We start from the raw sequence: 6169 nt of genomic DNA, 5'->3' as shown, positions 1-6169 counted from the left end.
ATTACCGTCCCTAATGTCCCCGACGCAGCCGTTGCCCACGAGGCATCGCAGCAAGAAAACACCATAATCTGCTTGTTTTCCATCCCAGGTTTGTCCTCCTTGGGCTCCAGTTGTCTCTGTGCTACCGGGCCTGCTGTGGTGTCTTTGTTTGTTTGTTGCTTTTCAACATTAACAACGTCTGTATTCTCTGACCTCGATCAATCGTGCTTCACATCGAATGCGTAGTCGAATCCGAGAGTCAGATCCTCCACCTGTCGGCCGCTGGATGAACTGCATCTGAGTTTCGCATCCCAAAACGTTTTTCTTCCCCCAGAACAACAGCGAATAGTTTGCTCAGCTGGACACTTGCCATGTTCCTGATTGAGAGTTTAACATTCCCTTTATATAGAGTTTGCAAAGTACAAAAATATCAAAAATATGCACAATTTGCTTATATAAAAATGTATTGATAGTGAATATGGTGACATCCGATGTGAATATTATTAACTTAATTATTTTGGAATGAGTGACTTATTTACTTAGTTTTGTTTTGTAATTTTAAAAATGTTACAAAAAATTCAAACAAACTGGGCTTTTATTTTGAAGGAACAGATGTTTCGTCATTTTTGATGTACTTTTATTAAATGGTAATCCATGACATTATTTTGTAAAAAAAAATGCATACTTGATACTTTTTTAGCTGTCATGTTTTAAGAAACAGCCATTCAATGTATCTCCATTGTGCAGGCGAATAATGGTTGCTTCTACAATAAACCCTTCGAAGCAGTGAACACGTTTACAACAAAATCACACAATTGCCAGCAAGATTGAAGAGTACTCGGACAGCTAGGCCAGGCCCACTTTCGGTCAGCGCGTTCGGCTGTTAACCGAAAGGATGGTGGTTCAAGCCCACCCAGGGGCGCACTGCTGTCAGGATGCTGAGTAGCCTGTGGACCCAAACATTTTCTGAGCCTCCTCGAATGCTGGTGGCTTCAACTCTAACACCTTCTCAGCAGTGAACAGGTTACTGACAAAATCACCCAATAGCCTGCAAGATTAACTGGGTTCCCCACGGTTCAAACACCCCCACCTTATTTATTGCAAGTCTCTGTAGCGCAAGAATGGTGGTTCGAGCCCACCCAGGGATGCACGGCTTTCAGCGTGCTGAGTAGCCTGTGGACGCAAACATTTTCCAAGCTTCATCGGGTACTGTTGGCTTCAACAACCCCTTCTAAGTAGTAAACAGGTTAATGACACAATCACACAATTGCCAGCAAGATTGAAGAGTACACGGACAGTTACGCCAGGCCCACTTTACTAAATGCAAGTCTCCTGTGACACAAGGATCTTTGTTCAAGCCCACCCAGGGTTGCAGTCCTTTCAGTGTGCTGTCTAACGGAATGTTTTCCTTGCTTCATCAAATATTGGTTGCTTCTGTGGTATGACCAACTCAACGGCTTCTAAGCAGTGAACAGGTGTAAGACATAATCATTTACTCACCAGCAAGGTGGGATAGTACCTGCATCATGAGGCCACGCCCACTTTCAACACCACCCAGTCTCTGCGGCGCAATCGGTCAGCGCGTTCGGCTGTTAACCGAAAGGATGGTGGTTCAAGCCCACCCAGGGACGCACTGCTTGCAGGTTGCTGAGTAGCCTGTGGACCTAAACATTTTCTGAGCCTCCTCGAATGCTGGTGGCTTTAACTCTAAAACCTTCTCAGCAGCGAACAAGTTAATGACAAACTCATGCAATAGCCTGCAAAATTGACTGGCTCAACCACCCCCACCTTACTTCTTGCAAGTTTCTGTAGCAGAAGAATGGTGGTTCAAGCCCATCCAGGGACACAAAGCTTTTAGCGTGCTAAGTAGCCTGTCAACCCAAAAATTTTCCTTGCTTCATAGAATAATGGTTGCTTCTACAATAACCCGTCCTGAGCAGTGAACACGTTAACAAAAAGATCACACAATTGCCAGCACGATTCGATAGTACCAGCACTGTTAGGCCAGGCCCACTTTACTTAATGCAAGTTTCTGTGACACAAGGATCTTTGTTCAAGCCTACCCAGGGATGCAGTCCTTTCTACGTTTTCTGAGCTTCCTCGAATGCTGGTGGCTTTAACTCTAACACCTTCTCAGCAGTGAACAGGTTAATGACAAAATCATGCAATAGCCTGCAAAATTGACTAGCTTCCCCGCAGTTCAACCACCCCCACCTTACACCTTGCAAGTTTCTGTAGCAGAAGAATCGTGGTTCAAGCCCACCCAGGGACACATGGCTTTTAGTGTGCTAAGTAGCCTGTCAACACAAAATTTTTCTTTGCTTCATCGAATAATGGTTGTTTCTACAATAACCCGTCCTGAGCAGTTAACACGTTAATCACACAATTGCCAGCACCATTCGATAGTACCAGCACAGTTAGGCCAGGCCCACTTTACTTAATGCAAGTCTCTGTGACACAAGGATCTTTGTTCAAGCCCACCCAGGGATGCAGTCCTTTCAGTGTGCTGAGTAACCAGTCTAACTGAATGTTTTCCTTGCTTCTGCGGTATCACCAACTCAACGGCTTCTAAGCAGTGAACAGGTGTAAGACAGAATCATTTAATCACCAGCAAGGTGGGATAGTACCTGCATTATCAGGCCACGCCCACTTTCAACACCACCAGTCTCTGTGGCGCAATCGGTCAGCGCGTTCGGCTGTTAACCGAAAGGATGGTGGTTCAAGCCCACCCAGGGACGCACTGCTTTCAGGATGCTGAGTAGACTGTGGACCCAAACATTTTCTGAGCTTCCTCGAATGCTGGTGGCTTCAACTGTAACACCTTCCCAGCAGTGAACAGGTTAATGACAAAGTCATGCAATAGCCTGCAAAATTTACTAGCTTCCCCTCAGTTCAACCACCCCCACCTTACATCTTGCAAGTTTCTGTAGCAGAAGAATGGTGGTTCAAGCCCACCCAGGGACACATAGCTTTTAGCGTGCTAAGTAGCCTGTCAACCCAAAAATATTCCTTGCTTCATTGAATAATGGTTGCTTCTACAATTACCCGTCCTGAGCAGTGAACACGTTAACAACAAAATCACACAATTGCCAGCACCATTCGATTGTACCAGCACAGTTAGGCCAGGCCCACTTTACTTAATGCAAGTCTCTGTGACACAAGGATCTTTGTTCAAGCCCACCCAGGGATGCAGTCCTTACAGTGTGCTGAGTAACCAGTCTAACTGAATGTTTTCCTTGCTTCATCGAATATCGGTTCCTTCTGCGGTGTCACCCACTCAACGTCTTCTATGAAGTGAACAGGTGTAAGACAGAATCATTTAATCACCACCAAGGTGGGATAGTACCTGCATCATCAGGCCACGCCCACTTTCACCACCACCCTGTCTCTGTGGCGCAATCGGTCAGCGCGTTCGGCTGTTAACCGAAAGGATGGTGGTTCAAGCCCACCCAGGGACGCACTGCTTTCAGGATGCTGAGTAGCCTGTGGACGCAAACATTTTCTGAGCTTCCTCGAATGCTGGTGGCTTCAACTGTAACACCTTCTCAGCAGTGAACAGGTTACTGACAAAATCATGCAATTGCCAGCACGATTCGATAGTACCAGCACAGTTAGGCCAGGCCCACTTTACTTAATGCAAGTCTCTGTGACACAAGGATCTTTGTTCAAGCCCACCCAGGGATACAGTCCTTTCAGTGTGCAGAGTAACCAGTCTAACTGAATGTTTTCCTTGCTTCATCGAATATTGGTTCCGTCTGCTGTGTCACCAACTCAACGTCTTCTAAGCAGTGAACAGGTGTAGGACAGAATCATTTCATCACCAGCAAGGTGCGATAGTACCTGCATCATCAGGCCACGCCCACTTTCACCACCACCCAGTCTCTGTGGCGCAATCGGTCAGCGCGTTCGGCTGTTAACCGAAAGGATGGTGGTTCAGGGACGCACTGCTTTCAGGATGCTGAGTAGCCTGTGGATCCAAACATTTTCTGAGCTTCCTCGAATACTGGTGGCTTTAACTCTAACACCTTCTCAGCAGTGAACAGGTTAATGAAAAAATCATGCAATAGCCTGCAAAATTGACTAGCTTCCCCGCAGTTCAACCACCCCCACCTTACACCTTGCAAGTTTCTGTAGCAGAAGAATGGTGGTTCAAGCCCACCCAGGGACACATGGCTTTTAGTTTGCTAAGTAGCCTGTCAACACAAAATTTTTCTTTGCTTCATCGAATAATGGTTGTTTCTACAATAACCCGTCCTGAGCAGTTAACACGTTAATCACACAATTGCCAGCACCATTCGATAGTACCAGCACAGTTAGGCCAGGCCCACTTTACTTAATGCAAGTCTCTGTGACACAAGGATCTTTGTTCAAGCCCACCCAGGGATGCAGTCCTTTCAGTGTGCTGAGTAACCAGTCTAACTGAATGTTTTCCTTGCTTCTGCGGTATCACCAACTCAACGGCTTCTAAGCAGTGAACAGGTGTAAGACAGAATCATTTAATCACCAGCAAGGTGGGATAGTACCTGCATCATCAGGCCACGCCCACTTTCAACACCACCAGTCTCTGTGGCGCAATCGGTCAGCGCGTTCGGCTGTTAACCGAAAGGATGGTGGTTCAAGCCCACCCAGGGACGCACTGCTTTCAGGATGCTGAGTAGACTGTGGACCCAAACATTTTCTGAGCTTCCTCGAATGCTGGTGGCTTCAACTGTAACACCTTCCCAGCAGTGAACAGGTTAATGACAAAGTCATGCAATAGCCTGCAAAATTTACTAGCTTCCCCTCAGTTCAACCACCCCCACCTTACATCTTGCAAGTTTCTGTAGCAGAAGAATGGTGGTTCAAGCCCACCCAGGGACACACAGCTTTTAGCGTGCTAAGTAGCCTGTCAACCCAAAAATATTCCTTGCTTCATTGAATAATGGTTGCTTCTACAATTACCCGTCCTGAGCAGTGAACACGTTAACAACAAAATCACACAATTGCCAGCACCATTCGATTGTACCAGCACAGTTAGGCCAGGCCCACTTTACTTAATGCAAGTCTCTGTGACACAAGGATCTTTGTTCAAGCCCACCCAGGGATGCAGTCCTTACAGTGTGCTGAGTAACCAGTCTAACTGAATGTTTTCCTTGCTTCATCGAATATCGGTTCCTTCTGCGGTGTCACCCACTCAACGTCTTCTATGAAGTGAACAGGTGTAAGACAGAATCATTTAATCACCACCAAGGTGGGATAGTACCTGCATCATCAGGCCACGCCCACTTTCACCACCACCCTGTCTCTGTGGCGCAATCGGTCAGCGCGTTCGGCTGTTAACCGAAAGGATGGTGGTTCAAGCCCACCCAGGGACGTACTGCTTTCAGGATGCTGAGTAGCCTGTGAACCCAAACATTTTCTGTATTTCCTCCAATGCTGGTGGTTCAACTATAACACCTTCTCAGCAGTGAACAGGTTTACAACAAAATCATGCAATAGCCTGCAAGATTGACTGGGTTCCCCTCAGTTCAAACACCCCCACCTTATTCATTGTGGGTTTTGCAGTGAATAGGCTTGTAGCGTGCTAAGTAGCCTGTCAACCCAAAAATTTTCCCTGCTTCATCGAATAATGGTTGCTTCTACAATAACCCGTCTTGAGCAGTGAACACTTTAACAACAAAATCACACAATTGCCAGCAACATTCGATAGTACCAGCACAGTTAGGCCAGGCCCACTTTACTTAATGCAAGTCTCTGTGACACAAGGATCTTTGTTCAAGCCCACCCAGGGATGCAGTCCTTTCAGTGTGCTGAGTAACCAGTCTAACTGAATGTTTTCCTTGCTTCATCGAATATTGGTTCCGTCTGCTGTGTAACCAACTCAACGTCTTCAAAGCAGTTAACAGGTGAAGGACAGAATCATTTTATCACCAGCAAGGTGCGATAGTACCTGCATCATCAGGCCACGCCCACTCTCACCACCACCCAGTCTCTGTGGCGCAATCGGTCAGCGCGTTCGGCTGTTAACCGAAAGGATGGTGGTTCAAGCCCACCCAGGGACGCACTGCTTTCAGGATGCTGAGTAGCCTGTGGACGCAAACATTTTCTGAGCTTCCTCGAATGCTGGTGGCTTCAACTGTAACACCTTCTCAGCAGTGAACAGGTTACTGACAAAATCATGCAATTGCCAGCACGATTCGATAGTACCAGC

Source organism: Zeus faber (genome assembly GCF_960531495.2).
Source record: "Zeus faber genome assembly, chromosome: 22".
NCBI lineage: Eukaryota > Metazoa > Chordata > Actinopteri > Zeiformes > Zeidae > Zeus > Zeus faber.
Note: the sequence above shows the minus strand (reverse complement) of the source record.